Source organism: Balaenoptera acutorostrata, unplaced genomic scaffold, assembly GCF_949987535.1.
Source record: "Balaenoptera acutorostrata unplaced genomic scaffold, mBalAcu1.1 scaffold_1358, whole genome shotgun sequence".
NCBI lineage: Eukaryota > Metazoa > Chordata > Mammalia > Artiodactyla > Balaenopteridae > Balaenoptera > Balaenoptera acutorostrata.
The window spans coordinates 12,205-30,110 of record NW_026646310.1 but is presented as its reverse complement, the minus strand read 5'-3'; the positions used below and the strand labels follow the sequence as shown (position 1 = coordinate 30,110).

General features: G+C 43.6%; 1 long non-coding RNA gene across 1 annotated transcript; it reads right to left on the bottom strand.

The window, feature by feature from the left end:
* Nucleotides 1-11,108: 11,108 nt before the first annotated feature.
* On the bottom strand, nt 11,109-17,028 carry LOC130706877 (uncharacterized). Its single transcript, XR_009006918.1, has 3 exons — nt 16,194-17,028; nt 12,768-12,850; nt 11,109-11,467 (listed from the first exon to the last, which is right to left on the bottom strand). It is a non-coding gene; the product is annotated as an uncharacterized LOC130706877 (long non-coding RNA).
* Between the last annotated feature and the right edge of the window lie 878 nt (nt 17,029-17,906).

Sequence of the window (17,906 nt, the reverse complement as noted above, 5' to 3'; positions counted from 1 at the left end):
TAACGCACAATTGGAGGGATGACCTTGAGAAAGCAACTTTGTATTTGCTTACATCCCTCAGATATTACAACCATGAGAAGCCAAACTCATAGAAATAGAGAAAAGAATGGTGGTTTCCAGGTTGGGGTAAAGAGGGAGGGGTTGGTAAAAGGGAACAAGCATTCAACTATAAGATGGATAAGGTCTGAGGATCTAATGTAAGCCACGGTGACTATGGTTGATAACGCTGTTTTTGTAACTGAAATTTGCTAAGAGGGTGAAACCTAAATATTCTCTGACACACACACAATGATAAATATGTGAGGAGACGGATGTGTTATTTCACTAGGCGGGGGGCATCTTTTCACATTTATACATATTTTAGATCAACGTGAGGTACAGTTTGAATATCTTACAATTTTATGTCAATTCTACCTCAATAAATCTGAAATTTAACAACAGATATTGTTGCCGAACCAGGTTCACTTGCCTAATGCACAGCAAGCCAAACACTGAGACGCCAACTTTGCAACAGACAAGGGTTTATTCATGAAGCAAGCAAGTGAGGAGATAGGAGAACAAATGTCAGATCCACCTACCCGAAAGTGAGGGCCCGAGGTCATATACAGTATAAAGAAGCAGGGCGACCTTAGGCATGAGGAAAGAGGATTGGCGGTGGGGAAAGGTGAGGTCATCAGTGTTCTTCCCAGGTGTATCTGCATCACAGGCTTCTATGAGATGCATGTTCATAAATGGAGGCACTCAGCATGTTCTGAGATTGGAGGTTTGGGCCTTCTGACATCAAATGGTCACACATCAGACCCCTGGGCAGACCCAGTTTTAGAGGTGGTGGGTCCAAACCAGTCTAATTTGGATTGAACTGAACAGGAACCAACTCGAAGTTCCTGGAAAACAACTTAAACCTCCCTGTTACTATGGTGGCCCATAGTCGGGAGCGTTATCTAGAGGGGTGGTTAAAGTGTTTTGTTATATATTCCCTAGATGACGTGAAGCTTGGAGTGTATGGAATTAAAGAAAGACAGGGAAAAATAACTAAAGTGAGTTCAATCAGCAGAGGCAGGTTTTCAACACACTATGCCCTTATCTGTTGCTCTGTAATGCAAGCTGAAGGATTTCTGTTAGTCAGTACTTTCTGTTAACCCAGAAAGGGACATGGTTTCAGTATTACATCCATGAAAAATGGAAGGGTGATAGTGTCTAGCTCCATAACACTTAGGATTATAGGAACTGAGTCAAACATCACAGGATCCAAAAATTCCCCCTGGCTGACAGTATCTGAGCAAGCTTTATTTATTACTCATTTCTGAATTACCATGTTTACCTGCATTGTTGGCTTAATGCATGATTTACAAAGAGATGCATACTGGAAACTTTCTAGAGTGTTTGATCCTATTCTCCCAAAGTAAAATGCTGCATTTGAAGATTACCCTTTGTGGGGACTCCTTTCATTTTTTTATATATTAGATTGTAAACAGACATAGGGAGATATCATGAAATAATTTTCTCTATTTTTCTTTTTATTATTTTCTTCAATATGACCCTTTCTCTACTTAGTAAGAGGCATCTATGCTGCCTCAAAGAGAATTAGTTTGTTATCACAAGATTTCAAATAGGAAGAACAGTCGTATGTTGTGCTTTTATATTTTCAGAATAAGCTATTTAAGGCCAAACTGGAAATAGTTGTTTTGAAAAGCAATCCCTTTCATTTGGAAGAGGTGAAATTCACTGAATGAAGACAAGGTTCTAGAAAATAAGAATGAGGACACTCTGATAGAAATCAGCACAGTGATAACCTGCCCAGCAATAGGAGGAAAGAGGAAGAGAATGACACAGACCACCCTGTCTCAGGAGAGGAGACAAGTTTCACTCTGGATGAGAGAGGAGACAAGGGTTGACAGAGGGCTGATCTTGGAGGGTTTGTGGCTTCAGGGATGAAGGGACATGGCTGGGTTTGCTGATGGGGGATGAGAATCATCGTGGAGAGAAATCATCCCTCATCAGCAGGGTGTGGGCATCAGGAAACCCCACTGAGACACGTAGACCCTCTGCTGCCAATGAGTGAGCACCGGCCACCACTGCTCAGGAGCACATTGGCTGTCCTGGTCTTTGAGGTTTCCGGTGGTCCTGGGTAACTGCTGTGCTCGTGTCTCATGGACCATCCAGCAGAAGTCTTCACCATCCCTTCCCTCATCCTCTTTGAAAACTAACTGAAAATTCTCCCTTTTCAGTGACCTGGAGTGTTGTAAACATTCCAATGCTTTGCAAAGTCAGACACAAGATAGAGGAAGAAGGGGAAAAAAAGGAATAAAATGTCATTCCCAATTTTTTTAACTCAAATTTTTTAAAAGAACTGAACCTGTTTTCTGAGGGGACGGGAAGTCCAGCTGTGGCAGGTGAGGCCCAATTGCGGCTGGGGACTCAGCAGAAGGATTCTCTGAAGGAGGGCCTGGGATCCATATGAAGGCTGGAAAGAGAGCCCATGGCTGGCGTTGGGAAGTGACAGCGAGAACTGAGAGCTGCTGGGACAGGATGGGGCTCTGCTCCCCTCTGGGCACCTCTTCCCTTCCAGGCAGCTGCTGTGCACAGACGTCAGGATTCAGGATAATGACTCTCGGGGGAGGGAGGCTTGGCAGGAGGTGTAGCTGGGGCGGGAGCCCACGGGTTTCTCCTCGCATTAGTGGCACCTGCTCGTGTTCTGGGCCTGTCGGGTCACCTGAGGTGCTTCCGCTGGAGGGACGTTCTGCCTGGACTGATGGCTGAAGCCTGAGCTCTCTTACGGAGACACGGGAGAGGGCGGATCTGTGCTGGGAAGAAGCAGACCCTTCTGGGAAACTAAGAAAATTGGGGGCGGGCGGGCGGTGAAGAAATGATTGTATTCCACACTCTTTGGGAGGGGGAGAGGATCACCTAAGGGACAGAATGCATCTGGATGGGCTCACAAGTTTACTCGAGAAGGATGTCATGGGAACAATTTTTATGTTTAGTCTTTAATCTAAACCGGGGCATCTGGGTTATTGGGCCTGAGATGGAGCCCCAGATATGAGTCACGTGGGGTCCAGGTTTGTGCTTGAGATGTTGCAGAGCCGGTGGGGACCGCCCCGTGTGGACAATTCCTTATTAAGCCGGCACAACACCTGCAATGTCCCTGCAAACAGGCGAGGGGACACTTGACACTCAGGAGGCATCAGGTTATTGCAGGAAGAGTCCCCGTTGCCTGTCTTTGGCTGAGAGAGGACAGTGGTGACACTCATCCAAGTGCAAATCCCTACATCCTGTGACACTGTACTTTGGTGTCGCTTCACTGTACTGTACTCTATCTTAACTTCTTTCTTTAGATTTCATTTTTTGTTAAAAGGAAATATGGAGATTGAGGAAAAATCAGGGATAAGTGGGGTAGGTACAACTTGGCCCATGCTCCACTTTCTGAAAAAGAAATCAAACTAGGCCAGTGCCTGAGATGACATTTGGAATACCTGTTATAACCATCATTAAATATCTAGCGTCCGTGAACTGAAAGGGACCTCCATCCCACATGTGCACGTTAAGGCAGGTGGTCTGGCTCGTGTGGGACCCAGGTAACAGCAACGGGAGGAGCAGGAATGGAGTCATGAGAGTGGATGACCACGTGGGTCTTTTTGTTCCAACTCCATGAACCTCCGAGGACTTTGTGAATAGGTTCCACTTTAATTGTCATTGCTGGCCTGAGAGATAGTGTGAACTGTAACTTATGGATGGGTGAGTGGACATGTGAAAGACAAGTTCAAGGCCAACTCTACCAGAAGTATCATTTATGTACAGATCCAGGAAAGAAACCAGATAGTTTGGGCTCTTTCAGAAGCCTGTATTAGCCACTTGGATGCCTGATATGTCACTGCTGCTCCCCTGACTTTAAACCCAGCCTCACCCACCCTCATATCTTGGCGTTTATAAGTGAGGAGGTGGTGAGAGGCATGTGGGTGGTGACTTCAATTGTTATTTAGAGATCGCCCTCTATGGCTGCCATGGTTACGTGCAGCTACAGCGTACAGATCCTTTTTCTTCCTGATATGTCTTCTGATTCCCTTTTACTATACTGGTTTCCACAAGCCTCATCTTTCGCAGTGTACTGTGTTTTACCGCAAGCCTCCAAAGATCACCTCCTTCAGAGGGACCTCCTGCTTCTACACCATTGCTGTTGCTCTCAGACTGTCCCCTGCCCCATGGCCCTTTCTAAACGCTTTCCTTTTGGCGCTTTCACAGTTAATGCTCAGACCTGCAAATGTCACTTTTCCTCACTCTCTCATGGCTAATTCTCTGACCATCACATATGAGACCTCTTCTCACTATTTCCCACTCATGGCAGCCTACAGCTTCTGAGTGGTCATCCCTCTGATGGTGTCTGTCAATAACCACCACCAGGACCCAGCACACTGGCTTCCTTTCCTTCCGGTCTCTACCTGACACTCAGATGTGCTGGGGGCTCTGGGGCTGACTCTTACATGGATGTCGAGCAGGGGAGGGCACTGTTTGTGCATAGACTCTGGGAGGGTATATGCTTCACTTTTGGATTTTAAAAAAATGTAATATGGAGAGATTCTAATTCAACTAGCCACTATACATCTTCATATACAGAATTTCAGACTTCTTCAATGTAAATCAACATCAGTGGCACAGCCTAATCCAAAAGGGAAGTTAAGAGCTACCTCTCTTCAATCCACTCCCAGATTAAAGATGTTTTGATCAAAATCACGACAAGAACACTGTTGTTCCTTTACCAAACAAAGTTTGTGCATCTGATGCACAGCAAACCAAACCCTGAGACACTGAGGTTTGCAGCAAAGAAAGGGTTTGTTCACAAAGCAGCCAAGAGAGGAAACGGGAGATCAAGTCTTAGATCCCCCTCCTTGAAGTCCAGAGCCTTGAGATATTTGCGGGATAAAGAAGCAGGGTGGCCATAGGCCTGGAGAAAGGTGACTGCAAGTAGGGAAAGGTGAGGTAATTAGTGTTCTGCAGAGATATATCTGAGCAACGTGCTTCGTCGTGGGATGTACGTTCAAAAGTGGAGGCAGGCCTGAGTCTTTCTCCACGGCCATTCTCTCCCACCATCTTACATCAAAACCAGCCTTCTCTGACCCCAAAAGGACTTGAAGAGATATCTGCCCACCTTCTGTAAGACAAAACTGAAGTTCTTCTTGAGCTGATCTATTGAGAACACCAGAATCACAACTAGCTGTTGGACAATCATCGACAGGAAGACACTGGAACTCACCAAAAAGATACCTCACATCCAAAGACAAAGGAGAAGCCACAATGAGATGGTAGGAGGGGCACAATCAGAGTAAAATCAAATCCCATAACTGCTGGGTGGGTGACTCACAGACTGGCGGACACTTATACCACAGAAGTCCACCCACTGGAGTGAAGATTCTGAGTCCCACGTCAGGCTTCCCAACCTGGGGGTCCGACAACGGGAGGAGGAATTCATAGAGAATCAGACTTTGAAGCCTAGTGGGAACTGATTGCAGGACTTCGACAGGACTGGGGGAAACAGAGACCCCAGTCTTGGAGGGTGCACACAAAATAGTGTCACCATCGGGACCCAAGGGAAGGAACAGTGACGCAGCGGGAGACTGAACCAGACCTACCTGCTAGTGTTGGAAGGTCTTCTGTGGGGGGGGGCGGGGTGGCTCTTTTTCACCGTGGGGACAAGGACACTGGCAGCAGAAGTTCTGGGAAGTACTCCTCGGTGTGAGCCCTCCCAGAGTCCGTCATTGGCCCCACCAAAGAGCCCAGGTAGGCTCCAGTGTTGGGTTGCCTCAGGCCAAACAACCAACAGGGAGGGAACCCAGCCCCACCCATCAAGAGTCAAATGGATTAAAGTTTTACTGAGCTCTGACTGCCACAGCAACAGTCAGCTCTACCCACCACCAGAGCCTCCCATCAAGCCTCTTAGATAGCCTCAACCACCAGAGGGCAGACAGCGGAAGCAAGAAAAACTACAATCCTGCAGCCTGTGGAACAATAACCACATTCACAGAAAGATAGACAAGATGAAAAGGCAGAGGGCTATACACCAGATGAAGGAACAAGAAAAAACCCCAGAAAAACAACTAAATGCAGTGGAGATAGGCAACCTTCCAGAAAAAGAATTCAGAATAATGATAGTGAAGATGATCCAGGACCTCGGAATAAGAATGGAGGCAAAGATGGAGAAGATGCAAGAAATGATTAACAAAGACCTAGAAGAATTAAAGAACAAACAAACAGAGATGACCAATACAATAACTGAAATGAAAACTACACTGGAAGGAATCAATAGCAGAGTAACTGAGGCAGAAGAACGGATAAGTGACTTGGAAGACAGAATGTTGGAATTCACTGCTGCAGAACAGACTAAAGAAAAAAGAATGAAAAGAAATGAAGACAGCCTAAGAGACCTCTGGGACAACATTAAATGCAACAACATTCGCACTATAGGGGTCCCAGAAGGAGAAGACAGAAAGGACCAGAGAAAATATTTGAAGAGATTATAGTCGAAAAATTCCCTAAGATGGGAAAGGAAATAGCCACCCAAGTCCAGGAAGTGCAGAGAGTCCATACAGGATAAACCCAAGGAGAAACACACCGAGACACATAGTAATCAAATTTGCAAAAATTAAAGACAAAGAAAAATTATTGAAAGCAGCAAGGGAAAAATGACAAATAACACACAAGGGAACTCCCATAAGGTTAACAGCTGATTTCTCAGCAGAAACTCTATAAGCCAGAAGAGAGTGGCATAATATACTTAAAGTGATGAAAGGGAAGAACCTACAACCACGATTACTCTACCTGCCAAGGATATCATTTAGATTTGATGGAGAAATCAAAAGCTTTACAGACAAGCAAAAGCTAAGAGAATTCAGCACAACCAAACCAGCTCTACAACAAATTCTAAAGGAACTTCTCTAAGTGGGAAACACAAGAGAAGAAAAGGACCTACAAAAACAAACCCAAAACAATTAAGAAAATGGTCATAGGAACATACATATCAATAATTACCTTAAACGTGAATGGATTAAATGCTCCAACCAAAAGACACAGGCTTGCTGAATGGATACAAAAACAAGACCCATATATATGCTGTCTACAAGAGACCCACTTTAGACCTAGGGACACATACAGACTGAAAGTGAGGGGATGGAAAAAGATATTCCATGCAAATGGAAATCAAAAGAAAGCTGGAGTAGCTATACTCATATCAGATAAAATAGACTTTAAAATAAAGAATGTTACAAGTGACAAGGAAGGACACTACATAATGATCAATGGATCAATCCAACAAGAAGATAAAACAATTATAAATATATATGCACCCAACATAGGAGCACCTCAATACATAAGGCAACTGCTAACAGCTATAATAGAGGAAATTGACAGTAACACAGTAATAGTGGGGGAGTTTAACACCTCACTTACACCAATGGACAGATCATCCAAAATGAAAATAAATAAGGAAACAGAAGCTTTAAATGACACAATAGACCAGATAGATTTAATTGATATTTATAGGACATTCCATCCAAAAACAGCAGATTACACGTTCTTCAAAAGTGTGCACGGAACATTCTCCAGAATAGATCACATCTTGCGTCACAAATCAAGCCTCAGTAAATTTAAGAAAATTGAAATCATATCAAGCATCTTTTCTGACCACAACGTTATGAGATTAGAAATGAATTACAGGGAAAAAAACGTGAAAAGCACAAACACATGGAGGCTAAACAATACGCTACTAAATAACCAAGAAGAAATCAAAGAGGAAATCAAAAAATACCTAGAGACAAATGACAATGAAAACACAATGATCCAAAACCTATGGGATGCAGCAAAAGCAGTTCTAAGAGGGAAATTTATAGCTATACAAGCCTACCTAAAGAAACAAGAAAAATCTCAAGTAAACAGTCTAACCTTACACCTAAAGGAACTAGAGAAAGAAGAACAAACAAAACCCAAAGTTAGCAGAAGGAAAGAAATCATAAAGATCAGAGTGGAAATAAATGAAATAGAAACAAAGACAACAATAGGAACTCTCAATAAAACTAAAAGCTGGTTCTTTGAGAAGATAAACAAAATTGATAAGCTATTAGCCAGACTTATCAAGAAAAAGAGGGAGAGGACTCAAATCAATAAAATTAGAGGGGCTTCCCTGGTGGCGCAGTGGTTGAGAGTCTGCCTGCTAATGCAGGGGACACGGGTTCGAGCCCTGGCCTGGGAAGATCCCACATGCCGCGGAGCGGCTGGGCCTGTGAGCCACAACTGCTGAGCCTGCGCGTCTGGAGCCTGTGCTCCGCGGCGAGAGAGGCCGCGGCGGTGAGAGGCCCGCGCATCGCGATGAAGAGTGGCCCCCGCTTGCCACAACTGGAGAAAGCCCTCGCACAGAAACGAAGACCCAACACAGCCAAAATCAATCAATCAATCAATCAATCAAAACATACGCATCTGATTGAAGATCCTCATTAAAAAAAATAAAAAATAAAAAAATAAAAAAATAAAATTAGAAATGAAAAAGGAGAAGTTACAACAGACAGTGCAGAAATACAAAACATCCTAAGAGACTACTACAAGCAACTCTATGCAAATAAAATGGACAACTTGGAAGAAACGGCCAAATTCTTCGAAAGGTATAACCTTCCAAGACTGAACCAGGAAGAAACAGAAAATATGAACAGACCAATCACAAGTAATGAAATTGAAACTGTGATTAAAAATCTTCCAACAAACAAAAGTCCAGGACCAGATGGCTTCACAGGTGAATTCTATCAAACATTTAGAGAAGAGCTAACACCCATCCTTCTCAAACTCTTCCAAAAATTTACAGAGGAAGGAACACTCCCAAACTCATTCTATGAGGCCACCATCACCCTGATACCAAAACCAGACAAAGATACTACAAAAAAAGAAAATTACAGACCAATATCACTGATGAATATAGATGCAAAAATCCTCAACAAAATACTAGCAAACAGAATCCAACAACACATTAAAAGGATCATACACTACAATCAAGTGGGATTTATCCCAGGGATGCAAGGATTCTTCAATATACGCAAATCAATCAATGTGATACACCATATTAACAAATTGAAAAATAAAAACCATATGATCATCTCAATAGATGCAGAAAAAGCTTTTGACAAAACTCAACACCGATTTATGATAAAAACTCTCCAGAAAGTGGGCATAGAGGGAACCTACCTCAACATAATAAAGGCCATATATGACAAACCCACAGCAAACATCATTCTCAATGGTGAAAAACTGAAAGCATTTCCTCTAAGATCAGGAACGAGACAAGGATGTCCACTCTCACCACTATTATTCAACATAGTTTTGGAAGTCCTAGCCACAGCAATCAGAGAAGAAAAAGAAATAAAAGGAATACAAATTGGAAAAGAAGTAAAACTGTCACTGTTTGCAAATGACATGATACTATACATAGAGAATCCTAAAAATGCCACCAGAAAACTCCTAGAGCTAATCAATAAATTTGGTAAAGTTGCAGGATACAAAATTAATGCACAGAAATCTCTGACATTTGTATACACTACTGATGAAAAATCTGAAAGAGAAATTATGGAAACAGTCGCATTTACCATTGCAAAAGAATAAAATACCTAGGAATAAACCTACCTAGGGAGACAAAAGACCTGTATGCAGAAAACTGTAAGACACTGATGAAAGAAATTAGAGATGATACCAACAGATGGAGAGATATACCATGTTCTTGGATTGGAAGAATCAATATTGTGAAAATGACTATACTACCCAAAGCAATCTACAGATTCAATGCAATCCCTATCAAATTACCAATGGCATTTTTTACGGAACTAGAACAAATCATCTTAAAATTCGTATGGAGACACAAAAGACCCCGAATAGCCAAAGCAGTCTTGAGGGAAAAATACGGAGCTGGAGGAATCAGACTCCCTGACTTCAGACTATACTACAAAGCTACAGTAATCAAGATAATATGGTACTGGCACAAACACAAAAACATAGATCAATGGAACAAGATAGAAAGCCCAAAGATAAACCCAAGCACCGATGGTCAACTAATCTATGACAAAGGAGGCAAAGATATACAATGGAGAAAAGACAGTCTTTTCAATAAGTGGTGCTTGGAAAACTGGACAGCTACATATAAAAGAATGAAATTAGAATACTCCTTAACACCATACACAAAAATAAACTCAAAATGGATTTGAGACCTAAATGTAAGACCGGACACTATAAAACTCTTAGAGGAAAACATAGGAGGAACACTCTTTGACATAAATCACAGCAAGATCTTTTTTGATCCACCTCCTAGAGTAATGGAAATAAAAACAAAAATAAACAAATGGGACCTAATGAAACTTCAAAGCTTTTTCACAGCAAAGGAAACCATAAACGAGACGAAAAGACAACTCTCAGAATGGGAGAAAATATTTGCAAATGAATCAATGGACTAAGGATTAATCTCCAAAATATATAAACAGCTCATGCAGCTCAATATTAAAGAAACAAAAAACCCAATCCAAAAATGGGCAGAAGACCTAAATAGACATTTCTCCAAAGAAGACATACAAATGGCCAAGAAGCACATGAAAAGATGCTCAACGTCCCTAATTATTAGAGAAATGCAAATCAAAACTACAATGAGGTATCACCTCACACCAGTTAGAATGGGCATCATCAGAAAATCTACAAACAGCAAATGCTGGAGAGGGTGTGGAGAAAAGGGAACCCTCTTGCACTGTTGGTGGGAATGGAAATAGATACAGCCACTATGGAGAACAATATGGAGGTTCCTTGAAAAACTAAAAATAGAATTACCATATGATCTAGCAATCCCACTACTGGGCATATACCCAGAGAAAACCATAATTCAAAAAGACACATGCACCCCAATGTTCATTGCAGCACCATTTACAATAGCCAGGTCATGGAAGCAACCTAAATGCCCATTGACAGATGAATGGATACAGAAGATGTGGTACATATATACAATGGAATATTACTCAGCCATAAAAAGGAACGAAATTGAGTCATTTGTTGAGACGTGGATGGATCTAGAGACTGTCATACAGAGTGAAGTAAGTCAGAAAGAGAAAAACAAATATCGTATATTAACGCATGGATGTGGAACCTAGAAAAATGGTACAGATGAACATGTGTGCAGGGCAGAAGTTGAGACACAGATGTAGAGAACAAACGTATGGACACCAAGGGGGGAAAACCGCGGTGGGGTGGGGATGGTGGTGTGCTGAATTGGGCAATTGTAATTGACATGTACACACTGATGTGTAGAAAATTGATGACTGATTTAAAAAAAAAACAATTTAAGTAACAGGATTAATTGAATTAATGCTGACTCTGAGTTCTCTGTGTGTGCTGAGGCTGGAGCTCCAAATGAGGACTCTTCCACCATGAGTACAGGTCTAGGGTTTCTCTTCATTTGAGTGTCCTGGTGGTTTAAGAAAGAGAAATTTTAGCTGAAGGCTCTACCTCATTGTTTGCAGATATAGGGTGTCTCTTCCTGAGTTCTCTGGTGCATACAAATGTGACAGCAGCATCTAAGGGTTCTTCCACATTTATTATATTTATAGGGCTTCTTCCCAATGTGACTTCTCACATGATGTCTAAGGTCATCATTTTGTCTTATATTTTCCCACATAGGTGACACTCACAAGGTTTCCTCTCCAGTGTGAATGAGTCCACGACTTTGAAGTAACATAGTTTCAACTGAAACCTCTTCCATAGTTATTCCAGACATAGGACTTCTCTGTTATTAGAGCTCATATATGTGAATGAAAGTTGGCCTCTGATGAAGGGTCTCCCACATTCACTACATTTTTACGTTTCTCTCCAGTGTGATTTTTCATGTGTATAAAGGCAAAGCTCCAGCTGAGCTATTTCCCACTTTCATAACATTTGTAGGGGTCCCTCCAGGGTGAGTTCTCTCATGCCATCTAAGTTTAGAGCATTGACTGAAGCTTTCCCACATTGGTGGGATCTCTATGGTTTCTCTACATTATAATTCACCTTCTGTTATTGATACTTAAAAAAGGAATATTGGCCAAAGGCTCTTCCAGATTAGTGACAAGTATAGAATTTTTCTCCTGTGTGAATTTTTGGTGTATATAAAGGTGAGGGCTCTAGTTGAATTCTTTCTCACACTCATAGCATTTATAAGGATTCCCTCCTGTTTGAGTTAATACATGCGGAGTTCACGTTGTTGCATGTGAAATCTCCTCACATGCATTACATTCGATGGACTCTCCTCCAGAGTGAAGTCTCTGCTATGTGCAAGGAAAGGAGAGGCTGTTACAGATGCCCATGCACGTCCATGTACTCATTTCTCTACGTGCTGACTCTAGTCTGCTCTCTCACTGGTGGACATTTTTTTTTAAAAAAACGCCCCATGTTTGTTCTATTCACATGCAGTGTTACTTTGCTGAATTCACACTGATTTTCTATTTTGTAGCCTCTCACCTTCATAACTTTCTGATTAAATTTTAAGTCTTCTTTATTTTTCACACATTATATACATGAGCTACATTGAGGCAATTGTCCTTTTATTGAAACTGAAGTTCCAGTTTGTCTTCAGAGAAATGTTATTCCAAAATTTTAAGTATTCAAAATTTTCTACTGGGACAGAATTTATGCTCAGGCTTTTTTTCCATCAGAAGATTCTCATGAACTCCTAATTTATCCCATTACCAGGTCTCTAATGTGACGACTGAGTTCATCCACAAGAAACATACCGTTGACCTGCAGATAAATGGGTCCTTCCTGAACGCATGCTGTGTGGGTATCATTTAATGGTTTTCAAGGTCACATTCCATGTCTGAAAAAAAGAGAAAAGAAATAGCTACAGTGATTTAGGGGAAGGAGAATTTTGCAAATGCTCACAAGGCTAATGTAAGTATGTGTCAAGTATTGGCTTTAACACAGAGAAAAGATGTGAAATGGAGGAATATAGCAACAATTAGATACACGATATAGAACACTGATGATGTATACTATTTTTAAGAGTAAAATGACTGAAAAATAAAATGAAGGTGGGATGTCGGGGAGATTAAGATACAGTAAATCAACAAAGGGGAGGGACAAACAAATGTTGCTACATGAATAATAGTAACAGAAAGAGCACTTTCTCAGAAGCAAGGAATGTACATAAAGTTAGATGAGTAGAGATTAATATGCTCAAAGAATTAGGACACTATTGGAGCGATATTTCTGCATTGGCCTTACAAGATGTCATAAGACTTCTTCCTCAAGGAAATCTGCAGTTGACATTACAGGTCCTGTTCTCTCACTGACCAGGCCCCTCTCCACATAGAATCCCAGGAGCCTGGAGCCCAACTTGAGCTGGGACTCTGGGAATCCTCTTTCTTCCTCCACACCTCTTGTCCTGCTACAGCTGGGAAATCACATCTACTTGTAGAGGCAAAAACCATTTGTGGAAAAATGTATGTGGATTTGGAGTCCTGCTTTGGGATCTGCGTGTGGTCTTCAGGTTCACGTCAGGAGGAGGAGCAAGCCGAACAGTAAAGAGCAGCACGGGGAAGGGCGTCCTGAGCACTGGAGGCACCACCGGCCCTTCCCCAGAGCAGAAGGACGCTGACCTTTGCTTCAGATGTTAAGGAACTGTCTGTTGATGCTTAGGTCCCAGGACTTTGAAAGACTGCAGGATCCTTTTTTATCCGCCTTTCCTCTGACCAGTGTGAATCAATTGTTTTATACTGGATTAAACTTTATTAAAAAGGAAAATCCAATAGCATAACTCATTGCCAACCCTATGATTTGTATTTTAAAGGGACAATATCTGTTCTGTGTAACTTTGTAGGGTTTAACTCCACCAGAATTTGCACAGCAGAATGGTTTTTGGAAAATATTTAATGCATTTATTTATCCATTTAAGGCCTGCATGCAGTGAGTGCCCAGCACTGGTTTGAGTGTTAGATATGGAGCCGCAAGAAAGACATACTACAGTTCTCCGAAAGTCTACTATCTTTTGACATGACAAAGATGAAGTAAACAAATGAACAAGATCATTTCATCCAGGTTTTAATAAGTGCTGTATGAGTGTATATGTGTCAGGGTGGGGAGGGGAGTGAACTCTGGGGAAGCTGCTCTGGATGATTTTTATTAAATAAGTAAATGCTGACAGTGTCACCCTCAGAGAATAGATGACTGTTGTTCTCCAGCGTCACATCCCTGTGCAGGTTCCTCTGTGTTGGTTCTGACAGGGCCTCCCTTTTTTGATGAAGTTTATAGCCACAACTGGAAGGTGGCTGATTCCTAAAAACATGCTGGATTTTCTGGTTCACGCTTCTACATCCCCAAGAGTATCCAGAGGTGATGGTTGAGGGTGACTGCACTGGGAAAAGGCAGCTGTGTGTATCAAAAGCTCAAACCCTTCTTGAGGTCAAGTCCAATATTTCTCTGGGCTGACTTGGCATATGTCTTTCAAATGCATCACAGAGATGTGCACAGTCTGAATACACAATAACTTTCATAATTAAGGAATATCTCATAAGTGGTTTGAAATAACCAGCACATTCTATGACAGAATGTAAGTTCTGAGTTCTGGGTTAGCAATTATAATATTTGTACTTGGGAATTAATAAATAAACCCTGTGTTCCACCAATTTTTATTAAATCTACAGACAATACAAGGCAAGAAATATCCATGTTCTGCCACTAATCAGCTTTGATTGTGGGCAAATTATTTCCCATTTTGAACTTCACAATTTTCAGGTGTGAATAACTTTCATAACCTCTTGAGAGAGTTGAGTGATTACATGATCTAATAGGTAAGTGCTTCTCACATAACAAAACCCAATAAATAAAAGCTATATATTATTATATGTTATTTATTATTTGTTCAGGAATACTATCATTAAAAAGTCAGAGAGCCTTGAGGTAATGTCCACCCCTCTGCATGACTGGACAAGTTTTATACTAAACTTGGGGTCAGGAGGTGCTGCCTGAATCATCTCCACTCTCATCAGGTGTTCATCACCAGATGTGAGGACAAAGTGTGTATGATGAGTCCAGGTGCAAAAGTTCAGGTGTCCCCTTGGTTCGCATCTGCTGTGCAAGGGGAATTCTTTCCCTTGGGAAAGCAACTCAAGGCTCATGGAGTGAAGGGCTGAAACCATGCAGAATCGAGCCAGCAGCCCCTGGTGGGGATGATTGGGGCGCCTGAGTGAATGTCTAGGGGCTCCCAGGATGAGGGAACAGGCTGAGGAGCCCACCTCTGCAGAGTCAAGTTTACACAAGGTCCCCACTTGCATCTGGGCCTGGGTGGAGCAGAGACATTTAGGGGCTGGGATGCCAGCTCCTGCCTGGAAGCTGTAGTAGGATGGGGCACAAAAGCAGGAGGTGCAGCCCATCTTTGTTTCTGAAAACACTCATCTTTCTGGCTCCAGACACCAGGCTATAGGGAAGAGTTGATTCTTGTTGTTCAGAATTGCTTTAGGTATTCTAATTCCTTAGCCTTTCTAACTCACATTCTTTAAAAGATAAATGCATATCCTGTTGTTGGTGCTGGCTTTTTTTTTTTTTTTTAACCACCCTGGAATTTCTACAAATGGCTATTTTCATTGAATAGTTCATTATCAACATCTAAGTCAGTACCTATAGATCTTCTTCATTTAAAAAAAATATCAGTAACCCAAATACAAATTGATAATAATGCATTGTGGGGATGCACTAACTAGAATTTATTTACCTAATTCCACTTAATGGCTATGTTTTTGAAATATTCTGTTTTTATATTAAGTAATGCTGATATCAATATTCTTATTACATATGTAATTTGCACAAATGTTCCCCACACAGCCGTTTGTTATTTGACTTTGCTTGTGGAATATGTAAAGATCAATTTGTGGTCAAGTTTACCATTCATTTCTTTGATGGCTTCTGGACTTTTTAAAGAAATGCTTCACAAGGACTCCACTATGAAATCACAAATAAAAATTATTCATACATGTTTTTACCGAGTACTCTCATGGTTTCAGTTTTTCACTCCGCACAACCCGAGTCCCCGCAAAACCCCTAAGTCCGCCACGGGATCAGGGACCCGCCCGTGTGCTCGGGGATCCTTCGCTGCAGCCTCGCGGCGACATCTTCCCAGCTCCCTCCCCCTTTCTCTCTGCTGCCAGGGTTGCGCCGCGTCTTACCGAGCCGGGAGCTAGCTCCGAGGCGGACGACACGGGACGAGCTCGGGTGCTTGGGCGGCCCGCGCTGCACCCTCGCCCAACGGCGATCGGGGGTCGTCCCGGGTACATTCTAGAGGTTGCCGGGCGCTACACAGCAACTGCTTTGAGGTCGTCCCTTCCCTCCGGAGCTTCGGCGACTTTGGCGAGGGCTGTGACTCGGCCGCCAGGCGCGAGGCAGAGTTCCGGGAGGCGGAATGCTGGCGGCGACTGTCCCGGTGGCGCTGAGGCTTGGGCGCTTCCTGCTGTAGCCGGAGATTGGCCGAGCAGATTCATGTGGTGTGAGGTCGGCCTTGCGCTTCGGGGCTGTGGTTGTGATGGTTTTGCCGGGTCTACCAGCATGTCCTGGTGCCCCTCCGCCCGCAAGACTGAGCGTGGTGATAGGACACGGTGTCCGTTCCCGACGTCGTCCTCCACCTCCTAGTGGTCGTACTTTCTCAATTTTTCCGAGTCACCGGGAGGTGGGGAACGACACGGATGTACTCGGACGGCGCCTGACCTTCCCCGGCCTCCCCGCTGGATATCGAACTTATTCACCAATTTTTTACGTCTCTCGCCGGAGTGGGGCCCGGGCCGGATGGCGAAACGAGGAGGCATTGGGAGGGTGACGGCGGCCCTCCCCTTCCTCCTTCCTACGGGACCATGACGCCCCCACCCACAGGCCGTCCGGCAGTGCGTCCTCGTCGCCTTGGGGGCCCCGGTCGGTCCAGCTGCCGTCGCGGCAGTGGGGCTGCTCCCCGGCGGCCACTTTCGTTTCTCCAGGTTCCATGCAAAGCGGTCACTGGGTTCCATAGATGGGATTCCCCTGCAGGTCAGGCTGCGTCTACACTGACAGCACCCGTCGTCCAGTCTCTTGTTTGCCTAGGCGCAGCGCTTGTGTCGACAGCACACGCAGGTCCGCTCACCGCGGGAAACGACAGGGAGTGTCGCGGGCAAGTGGGGAGGACGCTCCAGGCACGGCAGCCGTCCCACTTGGGTCTCAGTGGTCGGAACCCATAGCAAACGTTTGGTAAACGAGGCGCGGCCTAGGCCGCCCGCTGGTGGTCGGCAGGAGCCCCGAGCCCCGGCGCAATCCTGGTTGGGAGCGGTTGTCTGAGGCTCCCCCAGGGAATAAGATCTCTCTCTGGATCCTGGGAACGGTCTCTGGACCCGCGAGCGGACACCCCGGACCGAGCAACGCGACGGATGGCGGTCTGGGTCGACCCAAGGAGTTAGGGCGGCGGCTGTACGCCTGCGCCCTTGCACGCCCCGGATTCGTCCCGCTGAGCTTCGCACCAGTGGAGCTTCACCTGGTGGCTCCTGCAGCAAGGTCGACCAGATGGCTTGGCAGCGATATTGGGGATATGAAAAATATGTATTGGGTTAATGATTTTTTATGTTTTTCTTTCACTTTAAGACTCACAGTAGACTCAGCACAATGTAGGCATTAATGAAATAAGAAATCCTGAGATTTTGGTAATGAAAATTACCATTGTTTTTGTTACTCAACACTAGTGTAATTATTACAATTGTTTGCAGTTAATTTTAAAAACACTGACTAAAGTTTCTTTATCCACAGAGTATTTGAAGATGTTGAAAGAAGGTTTCCAGAATACAGAATTTTCTATATACTCCTGGGAGTCAGGGAACTCCTCCCTCTAATCACGAGGTCCTGCCCCATCCCCTGCAGCAAGCAAC